General features: G+C 58.4%; 1 protein-coding gene and 1 long non-coding RNA gene across 4 annotated transcripts in view; one reads left to right on the forward strand and one right to left on the reverse strand.

The window, feature by feature from the left end:
- The window catches only part of BRD3 (bromodomain containing 3), a 33,293-nt gene extending 23,081 nt beyond the window's left edge, over positions 1-10,212 (reverse strand). The window contains exon 1 of one of the 2 annotated variants that reach the window (XM_045082872.1): positions 10,058-10,212. The gene's annotated coding sequence lies outside the window, so the exon portion shown is untranslated. The remainder of the gene's footprint in view (positions 1-10,057) is intronic. The other variant, XM_045082871.1, reaches the window with a different exon arrangement.
- Positions 10,213-10,768: 556 nt separating this feature from the next.
- LOC101688480 lies at positions 10,769-24,089 on the forward strand. 2 transcript variants are annotated; one of them, XR_006607501.1, is made up of 5 exons: positions 10,769-11,000; positions 22,481-22,621; positions 23,399-23,469; positions 23,581-23,687; positions 23,768-24,089. It is a non-coding gene; the product is annotated as an uncharacterized LOC101688480 (long non-coding RNA). The 2 variants fall into 2 exon arrangements; XR_001180203.2 differs by having other exon boundaries at positions 23,581-24,089.
- Positions 24,090-25,057: the final 968 nt, after the last annotated feature.

The following is a 25,057-nucleotide window of genomic DNA, read 5'->3' on the forward strand; positions in this document are numbered from 1 at the left end:
GTCACCGTGCTGGTGCTGAGACGCTCGTGCGACCTGAGGTCAGAGTGACCAGGCCCACTCACATGACAACGCCAAGGCTCCTCCCGCCTTGGGGTACTTCCTGAGCCCACACAGGCGCTGGGGGACACAAGCCACGGTGCCGGGGAAGGAGGGCAGGGAGCCGAAGGGAGACGGTTCTGCCGTCCCCACACCAACCTCAAGGACACCCGGCAAGGAGCGCCGTACAGAGGGCGGCCGGGAGCACCCCGGGGCCTGCCACAGGAGGATTCTGAACTCAGCTCCCCTCACTGCTCACCTCCGGCACTGCTGTCACCCACCGAGTGCTCCCAGCCCAACCCCAAGGACAGAGATGCGGGGGCCGCGGCCCTGCAGCCCCAAGCAGGGACAGGCCGGGGAGCCGGGTGACACCGGCTGTAAGGGAAGGAGCTGTCCTAGTTCCCAAGTCACCTAGGGAGGGGACACGGCACAGACACGGGTCTGGGACCAGAGCCTGAGGGTCTCTCTATGCCCACGTGCAGGCGCCGGGGGTCACACATGGGACAGGTACTTCACGCAGGCTCACCTCCGATACCTCAGCCCTCCGCCTCGCCTCCGTGTCCCAGCGGAGCAGGATCTGCCCCTCAATGTCCTCCCAAGTGCACGTGAAGGCTGGCCACGCGGAGCCGCGGCCCGCCCGAGAGGCAGACAGGCTCCTGCTGCGCCCGCCGCGCTCGCCTACGTCTCCAGGTGGGCACTAGCCCCCCTTCAGCCCACCAGGCTTGGGTCCTGTGCGGGAACATGGGACCCCTACCCCGCCCCTTGGCCATGGCAGGCTGGGGAGAAACACCGGGGCAGAAGCCTGGCCCCACTGACGGGCCAGCTGCACCGGCTGGGGACAGGCATGAGGACAGACAGAAAGCTGCCACAGGGGCCAGCGCGGCCTGCTCCTGCATCTACTGGCAAGGACGTCCAGAACCTACTCTCTGAGGGAGCCCCTAGTGGGACACCCCAGGCCCCCCAAATCATGAGGAAAATTAAAGCATTCTGGGGCCCCGAAAGGGTCTGGCCCCTCTTGTGGCCCAACCCTGTCGTGGCTGGGTGGGGGACACCAAGACGGGGGTCACAGAAGGAAGAGAAAAAGCCCAGCCGGGACCCCATTTTCTGGGGCTCCCCCATCAGCCTACGGCCACACGTAGTGCACGCTGGTCACAGAAGGGAAAACGGAGGCCCAGGGCTCTCGAGCTAACGGGGAGCAAGGCCAGCTCAGAGCTTCACACCACGCAAGGCCTCTTGGGCAACCAAGGCCCCCAGGGACAGCCCTGTCGCTGCAGACAGCCTGAGAGCCCCAGGGACACCTGACCTCGCCTCAGCTCCAGCACCGGCCCGGCTCAGCACATAAGCGGGAACGCGCGCCACCCCCACGCCTGCCTGTGGCCGAGCCGAGCCCCGGCGGGATGGGCCGGCGTCTGACCTGCTCCTCTCCTCTCCGGGGAGCCAGGCGCGTCCGGATTGAGAGTGTCCGATTTCAGAACCAAGGGAGCCCATCGTTCTGGGGGTGGGGGGGTCTCTCTCACACACACCCCACCCCCAGAGCCTGGAATAACGTCCCAAATCAAACATCCTATTCCGCAAGGTAACAGGAATTTTCACCCTAAGGATAAACAAAGATCACGCCCTTTCTCTGCGGCCAAGGGTCAGGCTCTGCAGCAGAAGATTTAGGGGGAAAGCACCATCCCCGGAGTCTCCAGCGTCCGAAGTGGGGCCGATGGTGGCCCCGTGAGAGGATGACGGCCCGGCCCAGCCTGGGACCCCAGCACACCTCACAGGGCGACAGGCCCGGGCTGCTCCAGTGGGTCCGGCAACCACGGGTGGGCAAGGGCCAGTGGGCAGCAGCAGGCCCCGACCCCAGCGGCTCAGGCAGTCCGCAGAGACGCCCGCGGGGAAGGGAAACGGAGGAACACCAGCGGCCACTGTGTCGGAGCGAGCTTAAGGCCCCAGGCGACAGTGGTGCTGTGGTTCCCTGTGTTCTAGAGCCCTCATGCTTTAGAGACGCGGACGCAAAGTCTTCCGAAGAAGACCCGTCCAGAGCTCGAGTCCCGACAGTGGGGGTGGGGCCCGGAAAGGAGCCGGGGTCTGGAGGGGACAGGACGGAGCGGAGACCGAGCACGCTGGAGGCGGCGCACGGGCCCTCTGCTTGCGTCTGCACCAAAAGCTCCCACGGCCGCAGCAGGAAGAGGGTGAGCCCCGCTTTCCCTTGGCCGTTCGAGGGCCCTACATCCCCTATGCTGTCACAGCAGCGGTGAGATCCGGGAAACACAACCAGGGGCCAGAGAGACCTCAGCACCTGGAGACCAGACACGGATAAAACCTGGGAGCTGCAAGGTCTGCCCTGCGCCCCCGGCTGCCCCCAGGGGAGCGGGTGCGGGTCACATCTTCGGGGGTCCACACACTGGAGCAAAAACGTACGGCTCCAGTTCGCTGATGTCAGAGCCCACCGGCCTGCCTAACGCCAGCTGGCTGGAAGCCGTTCTTCTAGCACATGGGCCTACAGGTCTGGAGGCCCCGTACGGCGGGAGCCAGGAATTTCACCGTGAGGCCTCCCGGTGGCCAGGGAGCCTCCAGCCTGTGAGCTCGGGACTGTCAAGAGCACAGCGCCCAGCACGCACCCACCGGCTGCCGCTTCACTCCAGAAAGCTATTTACAGCAGACAACACCACCCTGGGGCAGGCAGCCCTCCCGGTCAGGGTCACAGAGCCGGGACTCCCAACACGGCCACAGCCGGCAGGGAAGCGGCACTCCTTCCAGGGACGGCCAGGAAGCCCTCGCCAAGTGCCCGCTCTGGGCGAGGCACCGCCAGGCAGAGATGGAGCCCAGTTTCTCAGTGGGGAAGACTGAGGCTCAGACAACCTGCCCCACTTCTGGGGGGACACCCGCCAAGCCAGGATGGCAACACGTGCAAACCGGGTGCAGGTCAAAGTGCAGACAAGCCGCCTTTGACACAAGAGGATCTGAAACTGCCCAGAGCGGAAACTCAGGCAAACCACAGAAACCCTCAAACACAAGTGAAAGCTGGAGATCCAGAGTCCTGGCGAGACCCGGAGGAGGGTTTCCGAGGTGGGCAGCTGGCAGGAGGGCAGGGGACACTGCCTGGCCAAGCCAGCCACCGGGGCCACACACGCCCCACAGTGAGGGGCTGTGTCGTACACTGGGCTCCCACCTGGCCCTGAAGGCTGCGGGCCACCTCCCCACCCCATCCCAAGGGCCTGGACTCAGCCTCTGGGACTCCCTCCTCCATGGGGAACTAGAAACCTGGAGAAAATGCAAACATCCACCCGGAGGGCCGCTCCGCCCACGGGGAACTCAGGAAAGACCTTATCCAGGGTCCCTGGACAAATGAGCACTGGGGGCCTCTGCCCAGTCGCCACTGCGGAAACACCCCGGTGACGGGGCAGCAGACGCAGCAGCCCTCCCCAGCACGGACAGGACATCCTGCCCCCGGCCCACAGGCGGCACCCACAGGCAGCACCCAAGGCGGGCAGAGCTGGATGCTCCGGGCCGGCTGAGACCAAGGCCAGAGGCACCTCCAGCCCCCCGCGGGGGAGGGGGTGAGGCTGGGAGGGCGCAGGGCTGACATGGCTGGGGGGCATTTCCAGGCTGGCCTGGCCCAGAGCGAGGAGCCCTTATTTGGGCCTGGGTCAGGGAGAGCCAGCTCTCAAAGGGAGCGTCGAGGGGCCGTGGGGAAGGGACAGGACGGGGCAAGGCTGCACAATCCGGGGGGACCTGGACTGCAGAAGGGCAGGCATCAGGGGAGGTCCTCAGGAGGCTCCTAGGGTGGGGGGCACCTTCAGGGCATCCGGAAGGAGACTACGGCTCGTCCTGGGGGAGAGGAGGCCCCTGGCCGACACTGCCACAGAGAGCGGTGATCGGAGGTAGGAGGGGGTCCCCAGTCAGGGCTGGGGAGGGGGACCTGGGGCAGGGCCCGCCTTGTCCCGCTCAGATCCACCGCCCCCCACCAGCACCGACGGCGCTCCTCAAAAACTCAGCCTCCTGAGATGGGTGCGGGTGAGCTCACTCTCTCTCTGTGCCCCTGGGGCGGCTGTGCCTGGGCAGGGCTCCCCCACTGCCACACTCCAGTCCCGGACTCCTTGTAGCACCCCCAATGCCTGGCACGGCATCCGTGGGGGTCACGTAAGCTCCATCTTCCAGGTGGGGACAGGGGCTCAGAGGCTCCGGGGCACAACCTCGCCCAGCCAGAAAGAGGCAGGGGTGGGCTGTGATCAAGGCACCCCACCCAGATTCCCCGCCTCCGCCTCCCAGACCGTCCGACCCACCCAGCGGACTGCAGGCTGCGCACTGCCCCAGAGTGGGGGCACCTCCGCCCCCAGGCAGCCGGGTGAGCCTCCACGGGGCTCATGCTGACCAGCGGGCGCCCTGGGGCTGGCCGTCCAGGTCGCGGGAAACAGGATCCATGAGGCCAGGGTCGGCTTCTGTGACAGACAGAGCCAATTGCGTCCTCCTGTGGGGCCAGGGGAGGGGACCCCCGGGGAGCGGACGGGCAGGCTGGACCCACCCCCCGCCTGGCTCATCTGGCCCGCCACACCCAGACCAGGCAGAGAGCCGTGCGGCCCCAGCCGGGGCCCTGAGCCTGAGAGGTCTAGGTCACACCAGCTGCCCAGCCAGCAGGGACCTGCCCCCCTGCTGGCCCAGTCTCACCCAACGTGCGGGCCGTCCACCGGGTCTCTGGTCCCCAGGTCACAGGGCCCCAGCTCCAGCCTGCGGATGGTCTCCTGCGCCCGCATCCTCTGGGCTCCGCACACACACCACCTGCGGGGCCCGGGTCCCCAGCCCACCTCACGCGCCCTCGAGCCTGTGTTTGCTAACGTCATAGCCCTCTCCGACCCGCCGGCCCTCCGTGGGGAAGCCAAACTCTGAAGGCTCCATGCTTGCCCAAACACCTACCCCAACTCAGACCTGAGACCCCAGTGCAGAAGACGCCTCCAGCCCTGCCAAGCAGGGCTCACGCGTGGGGAGCCAGGCCCGTCGCGCCCCCTCACCTCAGCAAGGCTCTGTCCCTGTAGGTGTCTTGACGGTGACCGCGCCCCTCCAACCCCAGGACAGAACCCAAACAGGGCACCAGGGATGCCTCTGAAGGGGTGTGAAGCCCTGGGGGTCGGGGGAGCTACACACCGCTGGAAACCCTGCGTTCTGGCCTGCCAGCTGCCTGCGGCATTCCTTGGGAGAGTCCCAGCAACACCCACCGGCACCCCTGCAGGGTGCCCCGCAGGGCCAGGCCATGGCTGCCCCGAATGACCCTTGCATGGTGGCCCGCAGCTCAAAGGAAACGGTCCCCAGCGGACAACATGAGAAGGCCAGAGGGACTGGCATCCCCGCTTGGGCCTGGACGGGGAATGGGAGGCCCATCCTCTCTGGGTCCCCTGAGTCCCCCTGAGGACGCCAGAGGGCAGGGGATCCTGCACACCTGTGGATGTGCCCCATGGCTCCGCCCACCCCGCAACGTTCTCGAACAAGACTCGGGTGGCTCTAGCTAGTGTGTGGTGCGGGCCTCGGGCTCTGGTGGGATCGATCCCAGGGAGACCGGAACATCCTTCCTCCCCGGTGGGCTGACGGGGACCAGGCCAGGCTCAGATGGCCATCACGTGACAACCCACCACAGCCCTGGGCTCCCAGGGCACAGCATTCTGCAGACGACAGAGGGAGCCAGGGAGTGGACGGCCATAGCGGGCGGGTACTGAACCTGGCTTGCCCCCAGCAAACTAGACCTCGGCCCCGAAACATGTCCATCAAAACAGAGGGCATGGGGCAGACCTCCTGAGTGTCCGCCTCCCCTCGTCATAAAGTAGGTGTTACTACAGCACGGCCAACATGGAAACACGGCCAAGGTGGCGAAGTCCCTGCAGCCTCAGGGATCCCCGGATGTCACCGCCCAGGGCTGGTGTCGCCACAGCCCTGGAACCCCCCAAAGTCACCGCCCAGGGCTGGTGTCCCCACAGCCCCAGGGCAGCATGTGTCCCAAGCTCCTCCTCCCCTGGCTGCTTCAGCCCCTCCTGACAGGCCTGCAGGAGCGGGGGCTCTGTCACCCCATCCCTGAGGACAGTCACATGGTCGTCTGTGTCCCTAACCCCAGCCCCACTACTGGCCGGGCCAGGGCCACCTGGAGGCAGCTGAGACAGGGCCACACAGAGGGGTGCACGCCGCCTTATCTGTGAGCCCACAGCCTTCGGAGCCCAGGCTTTAACGCCCAGCCCCTGGCACTGGGCTGGCGCCGTGAGCGCCCAGTCGACACGGGGGCCGGCAAGGCAAGCAGATGGCTAGAGCCGAGGGAGCGCGCCTTCCTGGGGCCCCGACCACTCTTTCTGCCCCTTACGCCCACACTGCAGCCTGTGACACCCGCCAGTCACAGGCCCTGGCCAGGGGAGGCATGCCCCCAGCTCTCAGTCACAGACCTGAAACGGGTCCTCCTCCTCCGGGCAGCCTGTACAAGGGTCCAGACACACAGAACTGCGAGCGGGCTCCTGCCTGTGGGCCGTGGCCACTAGGACAACGGCCAGCAGGGAGGGTACTCCCGCCTCCGAGTCCTGGGGCTCCCCTCGATCAGGGCCCCAGAGTCCCAGCTCCTTGGACATGGTACCCCCACGCCTGCCACCAAGCCCGACTTCAATCACACGCAGAGAAAATGGACGAGGGACACCCAAACTGTCACTGCACTCCAGCTGACATTTTTCAAAGAGCCGGGAAGGTACTTCTACTTCCAAACACCTCGTTAGTGTGCGACGAGGACCCCCGTAAGGAGGCAAGGAGGGAGGGGCCTTCCTCCAAACGGCATGTCTCAGCTGGCCGTCACTGGAGGTCATGGAGGCCCCAAAAAGGAGGTCAGTTCTAACTCTAGAATAGCTAAAAGCTGGCGAAAGAAATACACTCATCCACAGCACTGAGCCGGCAGAGCCAAAGGCCTCCGGCCACGCGCAGGTCCCCATTACCTGCACCGGGTACACGCGTCCAGGAGCCAGACTTCTAATGTAAACCACCACCGAGTGAATGATCCTGAAACGTGACACTCTGCCTTTAAGAGCCCCCAAGCTTCTCAGGTGGCAGGAGCACAGGCACCTGGGCAGGAGTGCAAGCGCTACAGTGCTTCCTGGCCATGCCAGCCACCACCTGGGCACCTGGACCGTGACCGGTGTCCCCTGACCCGAACACACCAGGCAGCCCCACCTGTCGGTCTCTCCTGCCCAGATGAAAGGGCTAAGCCTCAGCTGGGAGGAAGAAGCGCCCCCAAGAAGATGCAAGTGGCCAGCGCCCCGCAGGTTCCCAAACGCACGTCTGCGGCGAGCAGGGTGCCGCTTTCTGCCACGATGCGCTCACGTCTCCTTGCGAAACAAAGAACACTTCAACTGGCTCCGGCCTGCTGATGCAAGGGACACGGGGCCTTTGGGGTCCCACTGGGTCTAGTTCAAAGGTCAGCTGGGGAGGGGGAAAAGGAGGCCCGGGCTACCTGCCCAGCCACACCGCTGAGCCGGCTGCCTGAACCGACCCCCCAAATCGACGAGCTGCAGAGCGGCTTCCGGCATGTTCCCAGCAGCAGCAGTCGCCCGGTGGGCCCCCACCCCTGGCCTGACCCCCTGTCTCCTCCTGGCCCGGCTGCAACGACCCAGCAACTCGAAGGGGCTCCAAGTCAGCGCCGGGGCCCTCACTCTGGAAAGAGGCTGCCCCCGCGCCACTCCGAGCTTCCTACGGATCCACAGAAGGAATACGGCTCTCCCAAGAAGAGGGCCACCAGGGGTGGACAGAAAGCCAAAGAGACACCGTGGCCGAGCACAGAGGCAGGGTCCTGTTAGTCCTGTGCCAACCACTCCACTCCGGGGCCCCGTGTGCCCCAAAGAAAGCTCCCGCCACCCAGAACCAGGAAGTGGCCGTGCACCTCACCACTGGCTGGGCACAGGGCTCTAGCACCTGGCAACTCACCAGCCTGCAGGAAGAGGGCACAGGAAGGAGCCGCTGGCTGCAGCAGTGCGCCAGGCTGGGCGGCGCACGCCCCCCCCCCCGCCACTTTCACTTTCTGCCCAGGACTGCCCGTGAGTCAAAGGCGGGAGCACAGTGTTTACGATTCCATCCTTTATGCCGAGCTCACTTCCAAAGCACGAGTGAGCTGCTGCTGAAGGAAATCAATTACTCTACTTCCTAAAAACAAAACAAAAAATCAAAACGGTGCCGAATGTCCACCCGGAGAAAGCATCATAAATCCCTCCTCCCCGGACGTCCCATGGCAGGGCTGGGGCTGGATGGAGGCCTCGGAGGAGCTACTGGGAGGCCAGCTTCCAGATGCCCAGGGGCGGAGGCATGCCCCCTCCCACCGGGTCTCCAGAAAGGCCAGAGACAGGCCCCTCGCCTCCAGGCGTCACCCTCTGTCCCTCCCGCGTGTGCCCTATCTTTCCTGATCTGTAACCACCAGCACACATCAAGGCCTCAAGACAGAAAAGGGCAAACACAGAGCTTTATTTGCAAATGAGAGGCCACACTCGGGACTGCTGGGAAGGGCCCCTGAAAGCAGAGAAAGAGGTCCCTAACTCCCGAGGACTGACCCCCCCCCCTTTGCACAGATTCAGACTTTTTCTTGACTACTTTAAAAGGAAATGACTCCCCCCAAGAAACGCCAGGCCAGGCCGCTTTCTGTAGCCTCGAGGACCTCCCCGGGCCACTCCACGGCCCCAGGAAAAGAACCCCTAACTTAAAAGAAGGAGTACGGGAGACAACCGACCAAACTCGCTTCCGCGTCCTCTGCGGGGTTGGGGAGCATGAAGACCAGCCAGGGCGATTCCTTCTGCTCCTCCAGCCCGTTAGTCCGCCTACAGACAGACACACAATACCCACCGTCCTAAGTTTGCGGCCCATAACCAAGTTTACCAACAAGGGAGGGGCACCAGTTCCCCACCTCTGGGCAGAAAGCTTTCAGCCAAAATGAAGGGTGTAGGGACACTCAGGGAATGGGCCCAACAGAGGGAACTCCCAGGAGGAACCTGTCCCAACCCCATTGTGTGTCCCAGCTTCCATCTTTCCAAAGCTATCCCTGAGCCCCGAGAGGAAGGAGGCCGCCCAAGGCCTCCACGCCAGCCCTGCCCTCAAAGGAGCAGCCGGTGGAGAGATAACTGCCCCCTGCCAAGGCCCCCAGGTTTATTCACCCGGGAACCCAGCAGGGCCGTGGAGACGTTGTAGGTTTGCCTGGCGGGCATTCCTCCCCGACGGGCTTGGGCCATGGTCCCCCCGGTGCCCACCCGAGGGGAAAGGAGAGGAAGCACCCCGCTCCTCCCGCTCCAAGTCGCCCTCGCCTGGATTAAGCGCTTTTCGGGCTGACTTGAAAACGGGAACTGGGTCTCCTCCTGGCCCGGCTGCAACGACCCAGCAACTCGAAGGGGCTCCAAGTCAGCGCCGGGGCCCTCACTCTGGAAGGAGGCCGCCCCCGCGCCACTCCGAGTTGGGCCCAGGCCTGGTCTCGCCCCCCGCCCCGGCGGCGGCGCCGGGCCCCCAGCGCGAGCCCCGAGAGGCCGGCGGCCAGGGCGGGCGGGCTCCGGGAAAGTGGCGCCGGGGCGCACGGCGGGCCCGGGACGCCGCCGCGCACCTTCCCGTCCGCGTCCTCCCCCGTCCCCTCCGAAAGATGGCGGGCAGAGGAAAGGGGGAGAAAAATCCCTTCCGCGAGGGAGCGCGAGGGAGGGCGCGGGAGGCCGGGTTGGCGCGGGGCGCGCGGGCCGTGCCAACTCCGGGCTGTGCGCCCCAGCAGCGGCGACGCCCCCAGCCCCGGGCGCGGGAGGCCGGGAGGGCGCGGGCGAGGGCGAAGGGGAGGGAGCCCGCGCCGCCGCCGCCGCCGCCGCGACCCCGGGCGGCCGCCGCGCTTTGTTGCATCGTGGCCGCGCACAAAGGCGGCGGCGGCCCGGGCGCCCGGCTCCCGGGACGCGCCGGCGGCCCGCGCGGGGCGCACGGGGCCGCGCTCCCCGGCCCGCCCGGCCCTTCGCCGCCCGCGCCGCCCGCCGCCCCGCGCGCGCAAGGAAGCAAGAGAAACGCGTACTTGGCCTCCGCGGCTCCGGCGGCCGTCCCTCCCGGCCCGCGCGGCCGGCTCCTCTCCGGCTCGCCGGCCCCGGCAGCATAATAGACGCGCCGGAGCCGAGCAGGGCTCATGCGCTGCGCCGCGGCGCCTGGCGGGAGTCGTAGTCCGCGGCCGGGCCCGCGCCGGGGCCGCCCAGGGGAGGCCGCGGCGCGCGGACTACATGTCCCGGCCCCGCCGGCGCCGCGCCCCGCCCCGCGCGCCCCCGCCCGCTGCCCGCCCCGCCGACCCGGCCGCGAGCGGGCCCGGCCCGGGGGGCGCGCGGGGCGGGGCGGGGCGGGGCCCCCCGGCGGCCGCCCCCAGCCCGGGCCCGCGCGGCCCGCCCGCGTCCCCGCCGCCCGCCCTCCCGCGCGAGGGGTTGGCGCCTACGGGCGAATTTCCTGGGCCCGCGGGGGCGTGGAAAAGGCAGGAGCGCGGCCCGCGCCGGCCCGCCCGCCGCCACTCCGGCCCGCGGACCCCGGAGCCCGGGGCTGGGGGTCGGGGGCGCCCTCGAGTCCCGGCCGCGCACCGTTGGGGCGGCGCGCACCTGCGGAGCCCCGTGTTTGTAAACAAACCGCGCGCCTAATTAGCCCCGCGGGGGCGCGCGCGGAGGGCGGGGGCGGGGCGTCGGCGCGCGCGCAGGGGCGGCCCCGCCCGGGGAGGAGCCGCGCTCGGCCGCGCCCCCCTGGTCTACCCGCCCCCGCCCGCGCCCGCCGCCCGGCTCGCGTCCCCCCTGCGCGCGGGGAGGGCGCCCAGTTCCGAGGTGGCGCGAAGGGCGCCCAGCCGCGGGAGCTGGCGAGGAGCAGGGGGTGGGCCCAGCCCTGCCCGAAGACCGCGCCCGCCAGCCTCAGTTTCCCCGTCCGCCCAGTGAGAGGCTGGAATGAGATGAAGGTCCCCCATCCTGACATTGCAGGAGTGAGCCACAAAGGTAAAAACGAGGCGCCTTGGCCCTTCTGTATTTTGAAAGGCTCAGCTCGCGGGCACGTTTCGGATCTTGTTTGGGGTAATGTAAGGTGGAAGCATGTTGTGTAGGTTAGACCCCTATAAAAACGTCTAAAACAAAAGAAGTCTTGCCCTGTGCTGGCTGAACCTGCCAACTGGAAGGTCGAGTTTCCTTATGTGGTCTGGACCCATCCCAAGCCGCTCGGGTCACTGGGTTTACTCTCAGGGTGAGCAGGAGTTCTGCCGCCGGAAATGCACACATCTTAATAATTCTGCAGTGAGTGCGGACTCCATGGGGCCCACTGAGCCACTCTGTGGTCCCAGGCTCACAGGGGAGGGAACTGAGCCTCTGGGAGGAGGAGCAGCGACCTGCCCAGGGTCACAGAGTCAGTGAGTGGGAGAGAGCTGAGACGCCACAGCCCCCAGGCCTGGGAAACAGTTTGCAGGAGAGGCTGAAACGTTCCCTGGCCCTCCAGGCTGCCCCTTTGCTGGGAGCCCGGGACCCTTACACACCCCAGGAGATATTCCGGCGCAAGGTGCTGGCGAGGGCAGCACCCTCCCTTTCTAGTTTACCAAATGGGAGAAGGTGGACGAGTGGATGGTGAAAATCTGCAGGCCAACACCTCTGATCCAGCTGTGACAGCCCAGGGCGTCAGATCCGGGGTTCTGGCCTCACTGCTCCGGGTGCCCTGATTTAGTACCCCAGGTTTACAGACTGCTGTGCTAGTCACCCCCAAGGCTATGTTCCTTTCCTGCCATCTGGGTCTCATCCTGTAGGACATCCTAGGCACTCGTCATCAGGGTGACCCCACTTCACTCCTCAGGCCAAAGCAAAGAGCCTTTCCATCTGGTCCTGGCCTTCCAGGGTCTGGCTGGGGTCCACAGAGGGTGCCCCTGACCAGCCTTGCTGTCAAGGCCGCTGATGGAATGCCCGGGGCCCTGATGAACTTTCGTGGGCCTTCTGCGGGCCCAGGAGTGTCCCCATGAGGAATACAGAGGAACCCAGGCCCCTCCTGGGGACCTTGGCTTGGATGGAAGGACCTAGGCCCCCACCTTTCCCTTCCTCGTGCCCACTGGTCGTGCTTGCTGCTTGCGTTGTCCAGGTGACCCGGTGGGGTGGCCTTCTGTGAGGCCGGAAGTCTCTAGGAAGCAGACCCTGCAAAAGGAATGGGACAGACTGTCTGGGCATCGCAGGCCCCGGCTAACCACCTGTCAGCCTAGTGCAGGGGCTCCTCCCTGGGGCCTCCTGAGAGGCAGGGCTGCCTCGGGAAGAAACTCGGGGTGACCCTGATGCCCATCCCCCCACCAGCCCAGGCTCCTGGAGTTTCATCACCACCGAGGTTGGGCCTTGGGGACTGCTGAGGGCCCAGAATAGAGTCCCTTAATCTCCGCAAGGCTGGTTTCCTCATCCGTCAGAGGAGTACAAAAATAGGACCTAAGTCTCCCTCTGTGGGAGGCAAAAAGGTGCGTGCCAGAGGCCTGGCCTATGGCCCCTTCCTCGATCAGGGTTCCCCTCTGCACCTCCATCTCTTCCTTACAGGGTCTGTTGATTGGCTGACCCTACTCCACGGTGGCAGCCCCGTGAGGGCAGGTCTCCATGCTCAGGGCCTACGTGGGCTCTAGCGTGAGTGGATGAATTTCCTCTTCTGCACCCCTGTCCTGTCCTCCAGCCTCCATCTGCAAATTTCAGTGCACCCCGACCTCCTGTGGCTAAGGCAGATGCCCAGCAGGAGGCCTTAAAGCTTGCCCTTGGCCTTAAACCCGTGTTTGGACCAGAACAGGGCCCGGGGCTCAAAGGCCTCCAGCCCTGGCACACAGTCTTTACCCAGCATGGCCCTGGAGCCACCGAGCCGTCTGTATTACTGCATTCACAGTTCGTACACAAGTCTCTTGGAGGTTCTGTTATTGCGAGTCCTTCCCAGGAGACTGATCAGCCCTCAGAATAACTTAAAAAAATTTTTTTTTTAAAAAGAGGAGTTTCGGGGCGCCTGGGTGGCTCAGTGGGTTAAGCCTCTGCCTTCGGCTCGGGTCATGATCTCGGGGTCCTGGGATCGAGCCCCACATCAGGCTCTCTGCTCAGCAGGGAGCCTGCTTCCCTCTCTCTCTCTCTGCCCGCCTCTCCATCTACTTGTGATTTCTCTCTGTCAAATAAATAAATAAAATGTTTAAAAAAAAAAAGGAGTTTCTGTCCCTGCGAACAAAGGTGGGTTGCAGAGAGCTCGGGTGGTGAGAAGCAGAGGTTTCTAATGACACGGTCTTTTCGTGACCGCTTACTGTGTGCCAGACACGGCGTCGTGACCTTACATGCACAGTTCCACTGAATCCCCAAACACTCCAAACACCCCATGTTACAGATGGAAATGGTGCCAGAGTGAGGCCGCATTCCTAGCCTGAGCCTAGTCTGAACCCAGGTGAGGATTCGCACTTCACCCGCAAGGTGTCTTCCGGGAGCCTGTGTTTTCGTAGGAGAGATGAGGTGTGTGTTTGAGGACACGGATGCCCATGGTCACTAACTGAGGGTTCTCTTACAGAAGTGTGGGGAGCCCCGGTCGGGGGATGGAGCTTGGAGGTGAGCTTTCTCACTTCCCCGTTTTCCTTGGCCCCAAGTGGAAGACCATTTGCATAAAAGCAATAGTAATGTCCTTAAAAGCACCCAGGGCAGAGGTCTTAGGTGTGATCTGGGAGCTTAGGGGAACCGAGGGAGTGGGCTGCGGCCACTTCTGTGGCCGTCACAGGGCGCCTGGGTGGCTCAGTGGGTTGGGCCACTGCCTTCGGCTCAGGTCATGATCTCAGGGTCCTGGCATTGAGTCCCCGCATCGGGATCTCTGCTCGGCAGGGAGCCTGCTTCCCTCTCTCTCTCTCTGCCTGCCTCTCCGACTACTTGTGATTTCTCTCTGTCAAATAAATAAATAAAATCTTAAAAAAAAAAAAGAAGAAGAAGTGCCGTCCCAGATGCGCAGCCAGCAGGAGGCAGCGCAGGGAGACGGGGAGGCCCCCAGAGCCTCGGTCTGCTCGTCTGTAAAATGGGCATAGTATACGCCTGCCGTATAGGCTTGCTGTGAGGACACCTGTGGTAGAAGGACACAGTCGTGAGACAGCGTCCCCATCCGCTCATTCATCCGCTGCATTGGAACTGGGGGAGGGCATAGCGCCCTGTGTCCCACTTCCAGGTAGGGCAGATCCAACACGGAAGAAGACAGCCAGTGGCGTTGACACGGTCCTGGGACGCACAGAAAGGCATAAATAAGCACAAGATGCCGTGTGCCTCCCAGTGCTCAGAGCTGGGCAGAAAATTCAAGCCGGGAAAGGAGCTGGGAGCCAACTAGTACAGTTGTGGCAGCTACCTATGGGGACGAGGACCGTGAATGATTTCACTTTATTTTTCTCAATGACCATTTCTTTCTTCCACGGCAAACAGGTTTACTACGTACCAAAGCTTGAGTTTTGTTTGAAGAAACAATCGTTGTGATGTAATGGGAGAGGGGGACGGGCCTGGGACGTGCTCCAGTCTCTGAGCCCCTGGAATCCTTGCTCAAAGTTGAGGTGCTCCTGGTGTCAGAAAGTGATGTGCCAACCTCTTGGTCTCGTGACACATGGGAAGGTTCTCTGCACTGATATCCCAGGACATCATGGCCTCTTCGTATTCCCTCCTCATATGCCCGGTCTCTGGGAAGGAATCCCAAGATTACACGACAGGTGTGTTCAGAATGATTGAAGATCTACAATAAGTAATTTTTTTTTTAAAGATTAACAGTGGGCGTCTGGGTGATCTGCCTTTGGCTCAGGTTGTGATCCCAGAGTCCCGGGATGGAGTCCCACATGGGGCTTCCAGCTCAACCCGTCTGCTTCTCCCTCTGGCCACCCCCTTGTGCTCTCTCCCTCTCTCAAATGAATATATAAAATCTTGAAAAAAAAAGGCATAAAAATTTGAAATTTTGAGGAAAAACCGTAGCAGTTCTAGAAATCAGAAATAGAGACTACAGGGGAATTTGAAACTCAGAGGAAGGGATACTTGATGACTTAGACAATGTCCAAGAGAAAATTAGTTCCTAAAAGATACATCTGAGAAAATCAACCAGAATGGAGTTCAGAGGAGCAAAGATATGGAAAACTTAAAAACTGGAAATTTCGGTGAAGAAACAGGAAAATAGTGTTATGTCATCTTTCTTTCTCTCTTTCAAGATTTATTTATTTATTTGACAGAGAGACACACAGCAAGAGGGAACACAAGCAGGGGGAGTGGGAGAGGGAGAAGCAGGCTTCCCGCTGAACAGGGAGCCCGATGCGGGGCTCCATCCCAGGACCCCGGGATCACGACCCGAGCCGGAGGCAGACGCTTAACGACTGAGTCACCCAGGTGCCCCATTCTGTCATCTTTCTAATAGGAACTCCAGACAGACCAAATTAGGAATTAAGGGAGAGAAGAAATCTTTGTACAGATAAAAGATGAAACTTCAACAAAATAGATGGGAGAAATGAATCCTTGGATTCAAACACAAGGCACAAGTAGAATAAACAAGAGTGCATGCACCCCTAAACGTATCAAAGAGGAACAAAACACATCAAAGACAAAGACATCTGACCAGCAAGGGGCCGAGATGAAGTCCGCAAGATGGCAGAGCACGGAACAGCCCGTAACTCCACAGAAACATCAAACACGACTGGCAAAAGATGTCAGAATAAACTTTATCTGAGCTCTGGAAACGAGCTGAAGGTTTATATTAACTGGGAAAACAATCAAGAAGAAGGCAGCTTGATCTGAGCATTTAAGGAAATTCCTGTTGAATAACTAGCGGACCATTGAGCCAATCAAACGATACTTTACTGGCCACACACAGCACAGAACACTGGATTTACAAAATAAGCTCAGGAACATGGAGCGACAGCAGCACCAGCATCAGCAAACCTCGGGGAGGGGGGTAGAATCTGCTCTCCGGAGCCACCACATTATAATATTCAAAATGTCCAGTTTTCAACAACAACAACAAAAAGTCATGAGGCAAAGAAACTAGAAAGTATGGCCTGCACATGGTGTGTGTGTGGGGGGGTGAAAAGAAACGGTTCGCAGGAAGCAAGCCAAATGTTGGACTTGTTGGATGGAGACCTTAAATCAGCCCTGTTAATATGATCGACTGCTATGGGAAACCAAGCCCAAAGGACAAGGGAACCACAAGCACGACATTTCACCAAATAGACAACACAAATAGATAGAAATTATTGAAAGGAACCAAACAGAAATTCTAGAGTCGAAAAGACCAGTAGCTGAAAAAAACACAGTCAAGACCGGGTGCCCTGCCGCAAACTCAAGAAGGAGAAGGAGCGATCCAAGAGCTTGAGATAAGCCTGTTGAGGTGATCCAAACCGAGGAGAAGAAAGAAAAATGAAGAGAACCTAAGAGGCTGCAGAATACTGGTCAGCGTGTTGATATATGCACCGTGGGAGTTCCAGAGCATGGGGAAGAATGGCTTTTGTAAGAAATACTAGCCAAGGGGCACCTGGCTGGCTCAGTGGGTTAAAGCCTCTGCCTTCAGCTCAGGTCATGATCTCAGGGTCCTGGGATCGAGCCCCACATCAGGCTCTCTGCTCAGCGGGGAGCCTGCTTCCTCCTCTCTCTCTGCCTGCCTTTCTGCCTACTTGTGGTCTCTGTCAAATAAATAAATAAATAAATAAAATCTTGGGGCGTCTGGGTGGCTCAGTCGTTGAGTGTCGCCCTCAGCTCAGGTCACAATCCCAGGGTCCTGGGATCGAGCCCCACATCAGACTCCCTACTCACCGGGAAGTATGCTTCTCCTTCTCTCTCTCTGCCTGCCACTACTCCTGCTTGTGTGCTTTCTATATCTTTCAAATAAACTTAAAAATAAATAAATAAATACATACATACATAAATAAATAAAATCTTAAAAAAAAAATTAAGAAATACTAGCCAAAAACTTCCCAGATGTGATCAACCATAACAGTTTGCATAGCCAAGAAGCACGAGAAGTGTATCCAAGGTGGGGTAAACTCAAAGAAATCTGAATGCTGTAACCAAAATGTTGAAAGGCAAAGACAGAGAGAGAATCTTGGAAGCAGCAACAGAGAAGGGAGTCCTCGTGTCTGGGGGTCCCCAGTAAGATCAAGAGCTTACCTGCCGTCAGAAACCACACCGGCCAGGAAGCAGCACGATGACATATGCCAAGTACTGAGAGAAAGTCAAAAATCCCGTCAACCGGGAATTCCGTATCCAGCAAAACTGCCTTGCAAAAAACAAAAACAAAAACAAACCTGAGAAATCAAGATATTCTGAGATAAACAAAAACTGAAAGGGTTTGGGGCTAGCAAATCTGTCCTTTGAGGAGTGAGTGGACATCAGAGAGTAACCTGAATCCACACAAAGACAGGGCAGGACAGGAAAGGGAGCGGCTTCAGGAGAAAGAAAAGTCAGCAGTAATATAGTTTGGCTACTAACACCTCTTTCTCCTCCTATGTGATTTACTTATTTATTTTTAAAGATTTTATTTATGTATCTGAGAGAGAGAGAGAGAGAGAACACTCATGAGTGAGGAGAGGGAGAAGAAGACTCTCCGTGGAGCAGAGAGCCCCATGCAGGACTCATCCCAGGACCCTGAGATCATGACCTGAGCCAAAGGCAGAGGCTTAACCCACTGAGCCCCAGGTGCCCTTCCACCTACGTGACTTAAAAGACACCTGCATAAAACTGTAATTACGTCCCTGGCCAAACAGTGTATAAAGGTGCGATTTGTAACAGTAACAACATGAGGGAGGTCTATAGAAACCACCTTTTTGTATGCTATTGAAAGCAATCCAAAGTACCTTTATTACCAGTTAATGTTGATTGTAATCTCCACGGCAACCAATAAGAAAATAACTAAAAAACATTTAATTTAGAGAGGAAAATGGTACGGTAGCAAACACCTAACACGAAAGAAGACAGTGGTGGCAGAACCGGCACGGGAAAGGCATAAGACATATAGAAAACCCCCGGCAAAACAGCAGAAATGCTTCTGTATAGGTAATTATATTAACTGCAAACGGGGTGCCCGGGTAGCACAATGGGTTGAGCATCCAATTCTTGGTTTCGGCTCAGGTCGTGATCTCAGGGTCCTGAGATGGAGCAATGCGTCTGGCTCAGCACAGAATCTGCTTAGGATTTTCCCTACCTCTGACCTTCCCCTGCCCATAAATAAATAAATAAATAAAATCCGTTTTTTAAAACAGTAAAAGATGGGGCACCCGGGTAGCTCAGTCGGTGAAGCATCTGCCTTCAGCTCAGGTCATGATCCCGGGGTCCCGGGATGAAGCCCAGCATCGGGCTCCCTGCTTGTGCACCGCCAACCCCCCATCTCATGTTCTCCCTCTCACTTTCTCTTGCAAATCAATAAATAAAGTCTTAAAAAAAATAAAAATAAAAGAGGAACCATCTCAGGTCAATCACCTGAACTCCCACTTAAAAGAACTAGAAAAGGAATAAACCAAATTCAAAGCAAGCAGAAGGAAGGAAAGATATAGACCAGAGGGGAGATGAATGAAATAAAGAACAGAAAAGCAACAGAGAGGACCAGTTAAACTGAAAGATGTTTAAAAACAACAACAACAACTCCAGGGACGCCTGGGTGGCTCAGTCAGTTGAGTGTCTGCCTTCAGCTCAGATCGTGATCTCAGGGTCCTGGGATCGAGTCCCGCATCTGTTAGGCTCCCTGCTTGGTGGGGAATCTGCTTCTGCCTCTCCCTCTTCCTCTCCCTGCTATGCTCCTTCTCTCCCCATCTCTCTGTCTCTCTCTGTGTGTCTGTGTCAAATAAATAAATAAAATCTTTAAAAAAAAAAAAAAGTCCACAAAACCGACCAGCGTTTTTAGGTAAATTGGCCCAGAAAACAAGAGAGGCGCTCAGACTACCAGGTTCTTGCTTCCTTTACAGAAGTAAACGGGGCCCTAGGAGAGCCCTTGGAGCAATGGCAGGCCAACAACTCAACAATGGAGAAGAAGCGGATGGACCCTTAGGAATTCACATGCTGCCAAAACAGAGAAGAAACACAAAACCTGAATAAACCTAAAATAGGTAAACAGACGGAACAAGTGTTCAACTTCCAACAGAGGAAACCCAGGACCAAATGGCCTCATTGGCAGGTTCTATCAAATGTTTTAAGGAAGATGGGACACCAAAGCTTCTCCGCCCCTTCCAAACATAGAGAAGGGGGAACACTTCCTGGCACATATGAGACCGTCATGACCCTCAGCCAGACCAACACCCCTTGTGGATGCAGGCACAGATCCTCCCCCAGAGACCAGCAAACAGCAGATGTAAAGGATTACACAAGGAACAGGATTTATTCCAGGAATGAAAGATGAGTTCAACATAGGAAGATCCGTGAATGTAATACCACCATAGTAAAAGGACTAGGGGAAAAAAGGGAGATCGTGTTATGGTATGAATCCTGTCCCCCTCCCAACTCATACGGTCATAAGTTGTAACCCTCCTTAACCTCAGAATGTGACTGTATTTGAAGATTGGGTCTTTAAAGAGGTGATTAAGTTAAAATGAGGTCTTCAGGGTGGGCCCTAATCAAAGGCGACAGATGCCCTTGTAAGAAGAAAAAACGTGGACACCGACGTAGACAGAAAGGACAGTCTTTTCAGCAATGGTGCTGGGATAACAGGACAGTCATGAACAAAAGAATGCAATGGGATCCCTTCCTCACACCATACACAAACATGAACTCCAAGCTGATCAAAGACCTAAAAGTAAACAGTAAAACTATAAAACTCTTAGAAGAAAACATGGGAATAAATCTGCACGACCTTGGATTTGGCCATGAATTCTTAGATATTAAGGCAAAGCACAAGCAACAAAAGAAAAAAATAGGTCAATTGGACTTCATCAAAATTTAAAACTTTGGTGCCTCAAAGGACACCATCAAGAAAGTGACAAGACAACCCAAAAGAATGGGAGAAAACATTTGCAAATTATCTATTTGGTAAGAGTCCTGTATCCAAAATGTACAAAGAACTCTTATAAGTTAGCAGCCCAAAGACCAGCAACCCAAATTAAAACAGGAGAAAGGCCTGAAGAGACCTTCATGCTTGAGACCTTGATAAGGTTTGTATCTCCAAACACTGTCTAGAGACGGCCAAGAAGCACACAAAAAGAGGCTTGAACACCACTAGCCATCAAGAGTATAAAGGTCAAAGCTGCAGTGAGAGTGTCACTTCATACCCAGGGGGGTTTAGAAAAAAGAGAGGGGGAAGCTAGCATTGTTGGAAAGGATGTGGAGAAATTGGAGCCCCTTGTACATTGCTAGCGAGGATGTGAAATGGAGCAGCCCCTTTGGAAAACAGTTTGGTGGTTCCCAAAAAACATAGCATTACCCCATGACCCAGCAGTTCTGCTCTGTTATGCACCCAAGAGAATGGAAAACAGATGTTCAAAGAATTGTACACAAATGCTTAGAGATCAGCCAAAACGTGGCCCCAACCCCAGTGTCCATCAAGCGATTCATGATCCGTAAAAGGTGGTGTGTCCACATGTGGGATATGATTTGGCCACGAAAAGGAAGGACCGACACCTGTTACAACAGGAGCAGATTTAGATGATGCTGTGTGAGTCCAAGAGACCAGACAGAAGATCCGATGTTGTACGGTTCCGTCGATAAGAAATGCCCACAGGTGGCGAGTCCACAGAGATGAGTGGTTGCCGGGGCTGGGGGGAGAAGGGAGCGCGGGAGTGACTGCTTCATAGGTGCGGGGTTTCTTTGGGGGCTGATGCGTCACGTTAGACCTGGGTGACCTTTGCTCTGTGTCTGCAGGAGAGAAGGGGCCCCCACGCACCCAGCCCCGGCCCCTCCCTCAGACTGTTCACGGTGTGTGACGTTGGGCTTCTGCCTCTCAAAGCTGGTATTAACCCGGACTGACCTAACAGGAGAGAGGGGAGGGGAGGGGAGACTGAGGCCTCCCTGCGCTCAGCGGGACGGAGAACTGGAAAGGCACCCACAGAGAGAACAGCAGCTTAGCTAACTTACAAGCCATTAACAGGACACCAAAAAAGTGAGTTATTCTCTGTCACATGCACGTGCACACGCCACGCTGCTTGGGGATGAGGTCAGGGAGGGTTCGGGACAGTGACCCGAGGACATGGGCCGTTGAGAGGCAGCACCAATGATCAGAGAGGGTTTGCATTTCTGTGTCGCACCCAACTGTTCCCCTTGTTGTGTGGCCTCCAGCTCATTGCTAAACCCCTCTGATGACCTGGGCCTGACAGGGAGGGAGGGAGTCCTGAGAAGCGGCAGATGAAGGGCAGACCCATGGGGCTCCCCACTCTGGGCACAGGCACCCCCCCATCTCCCCAGTGCCCCGATTAGGAACTGGTGTCATACCCTCGGCTCCCACCACCTCACTCCCCACATCCAGTTGGCTGCCACCTCCTTTGGGTTCTGCTTCCTAAGTATCACTCCAGTATGACCACTCCCTCCCTTTCCCTGTAAGACAACGACCTCCGGCTTCGGCAGAGCAGAGGGAGGGAACACGCCCGGAGAGGCTGTGCGGGCTCCAGGCTGGCCCGCACCTCCCACACGCTCCAGCCGATCACATGCCGGCCCTCAGGTTCACCAAACTCCTTCCTGCTTCAGGACCTTTGCACGAGCTGTTGGCTCTTCCTGCTTGGAACACTCCTCTCTTCTGCCTGGTTTTCCCTGGCTCCTGCTGCTTACCTTTCCTGTGTCCCCTCAGGCTCTCAGGGGTCTCCTCCTCGGGGAGCCTGCCTGACCATACCCCCTCTTTTTATCCCTCACACGCATCACAGGACTCACCGCCTCTGTGGCGCACAGCTCTTTGGCTCTGTGTCCCTCTCAAGGGCTGTGGTTCTGTGGCCGTATTAGTCTTCCTGTCCACACCCGGTGCTTAATGAGCTCCATAACATGGGGCACCTGGGTGACTCAGTGGGTTAAGCCTCTGCTTTCGGCTCAGGTCATGATCTCAGGGTCCTGGGATCGAGCCCCGCATCAGGCTCTCTGCTCAGCGGGGAGCCTGCTTCCCCCTCTCTCTGCCTGCCGCTCTGCCTACTTGTGATCTCTGTCAAATGAATAAATAAAATCTTTAAAAAAAAAATGAGCTCCATAACAACGTTTGGACTGATCTGTCGGGTACGGCTCCGGACCATGGGCTGTGATGCCAGGTGGGGCTCTGCGCAGGGCCCTTGTCAAGGGGTGAAGAGGAGACACCGGGAGCGGAGGAAGTCACTGTGGTGGCCCTCGATGTGTGGCTGCTTTCGTCATGAGAGCTGCTCGTTTTATTTTATATATATATATATTTTTTTTTTTTTAGATTTTTTTTTTTTAAGTCATCTCTACCCCCAGGGTGGGGCTCGAACTCAAATCCCACTGACTGAGTCAGCAGGAGCCCATACAGTTGCTTGTTTTAGGAAGATTTGTGGAGCTCTTTGAATCAACAATAGTTCATCCCTTTCCTTACGTAGGAAAAGAAGTCCATCTCCACCTGCCCGCTGTGCCTCTGTGTTCTCCAGGAGGGGGCTGTGACGCGAAGCCGAACCTTCTTGAAAATACGGAGGAGAAGACGGTGTGACGTGCTCTGGAGAAGCCGTAGGATGAAGCAGAAAGTCAGTTTGGGGGTTTGGCGAAGGCGGTGTGGGAGGGGTGTGGGGAGGCCTGCGCGCCAGCACACCTGCCTCTCCCTCCAGGCCCTCTGTCCCTGTTGTCACCTGGCTGCCCTCTCTGAATCCCCTTACACGCAGGAGCACAGCATCCCACCCAGATGGCTTTCCACAGCCCTGCGCTGGCCCGGACCCTCCCGGCCGCATCCGACCCCCCCACCGCCCACCCCCACCCGGAGCGTGTTACTGACCCACCTCCCACACAGACGAGAAAACGCAGGCCAATGGGAAGTGTATGTCAGGAGTGTCGGAGCCAGGATCAGCCAACACCCATGGGCTGAACCACGAGGCTCCCCTGACTCATCTCCATGCTCCCAAAGTTCTGCACACAACAGCTGGGGGTCCACAGAAGCGGGGGGTGCGGGGACCCTGGTCAAGATACGGGTCAGTAAGTGCAGCAGGGAGTGGGTTTCCGCGCCCCCCCCACCCCTCCACCCTCCCCCCCCCCCCCCCAGAGTTTGCAGGGCTGGGACAACACTGCAGAGGGAGCTGTAGCCCCGCCAGTCACCCAGGGGCCGGCTTCTTTGGGCCGTCCAGGGGCACAGTGCCACCTGCAGCAAACGAAGATTCGAAGATTGGACTCAAAGGAGGGAGACCTGCCTCTGATGTGGAGTGCTGCTTCACCTGGGGAGCCCGAGCCCCGGCCCCCCACGCTCTCTCTGGGCGCCATGAGGGTCATGTCCCATTCTTTTCTAAATAGACTCTATTTTGCTTTGGTTTTAGATTCACAGAAAAGCCTCAGATAACAAGGAGTTGCCCCATAGATGCTTCTCCCAAGGCCTCATAACGCCAAGGTGCGTGGACAACTAGAAGTTGCCCTTGGCACAGGCTGTATGTGGGTTTCTCTGAGGATCGGACCCGGAGGCCATGTGTGTTCTGTGGTTGTCTCCTCCCATCTGTGACAGTGTGTCCACCTGTTCCTGTTCCTCGGGAGCCAGGACAGCTGGAGAAGCACTGGCGAGGTAGCTTCCAGAACCTTCTGCAGTCTGGCATTGCCCAGTGTTTTCTCGTGGTGAGTCTGGGGTTATGGCTTTTGGAAAGAAGGCTCCAGAGATGAAGAGCCCTTTTCACCCCACCCCACCCCCTCCCCAGGGCCCCTGTTGTCCTCGAGGTGTCCACGTGTCTCCCAGGCAGTCACAGCGCACACCACCTTGGGGACACAGAGGCAGTGGCTGCGCTGGGAGCAGGCCCCCCATGAGGAATGGCTTTCTGTCCCCTCCCATGTATTCTCACGTGACACAACCCACCCTTTTGCTTTTCGAGCAACTTCCTTACTTTCTGGCAAAACAGCATGCGCAAAAGCTGTCACCCCAACTCTCCAGCTCATAACTTGGTCTCTTGGTGAGTCATTATTAAGCACCTCCCGCATACCCACTGTGTCATGGCATCAGGAATAAAGTCAGTGTTCATAAAATATGTGTTCATCCTTCGGTTCAGCAAAGAGCGGTTGGCCAAGCCACTGCTCTGTCTCCAGGCTCGTACCCAGCTGGGGGGATTCTGGAGAATGTGGTGGGAGGAGGGTCCTGCCCTTACAGAACATTCCTTCAGGAGGAGCAAAGAGACCCAGAACCATAATCACAGCAGCACCTATGTAGTTAGAACGCTGATGGGGTCTGTGCAGAAGAAAGTCGGGGAAGTTTGGAGCCGCTCTCTGTGGATGGAGACAGTGATCTGGCTCTACAGTGGCTTTTTGGAGCAAACCACCATCACAATCCTCTTGGTGGCCACATGGCATGTTACAGTGTGCAGAGATCCTTTCCAGAACCCTTCCCCATGCTGTAGGGGGTAGGGTGGGGGGTTCTAGGACAGTGGAGAGGACTTGCATACAGGTCCGTCCGAGGGACCCCGTGCGGGATGGCAGTGCTGGTGGAACAGCATCACCATAGAAACCAGCCTCATATCCCGGCGGCACTTGGTGGACCCACTCCAGTCTCCAGTACCAGAATGGGGACCCAGGGCTGGCTAGCAGTGCCACATATAAGGCAGCCTGGTGATGTATGTTGCTGCGGGAAGCTGGCCCTGGCACCCAGATGTCCACACACATGGTGAATCCAGGATTAGCACAGGATAAGATGCTCCTTTCCTGGAGATGAAATGAAAATTCCAGAGCCTCTGCCATTAGAGGAAGGGATGCTTCCCATTTTCACCGAACTGAGGAGAATGGAGGAAAGAGAGAAAAAGGAGGAACGTATGCACTTTTTTATTAATGGTTGGGGAAACTGAGTCAGAGGAGGGCTGCAGGCAGGCCTCAGGACCCCCAGGAGACACAGCTGCCTGGCTTGGTTGGCCGCTGAGTTTCTACAGATGCCAAGAGCCTAGCTCACAAATGCACAGACTGGATGTGCTGAGCTGGGGGTGTGGGCTTCCCTCTTCTGACCCTAA

The sequence above is a fragment of the Mustela putorius genome, unplaced genomic scaffold (genome assembly GCF_011764305.1).
Source record: "Mustela putorius furo isolate JIRA1106 unplaced genomic scaffold, ASM1176430v1.1 tig00000596_pilon_pilon_pilon, whole genome shotgun sequence".
Lineage (NCBI taxonomy): Eukaryota > Metazoa > Chordata > Mammalia > Carnivora > Mustelidae > Mustela > Mustela putorius.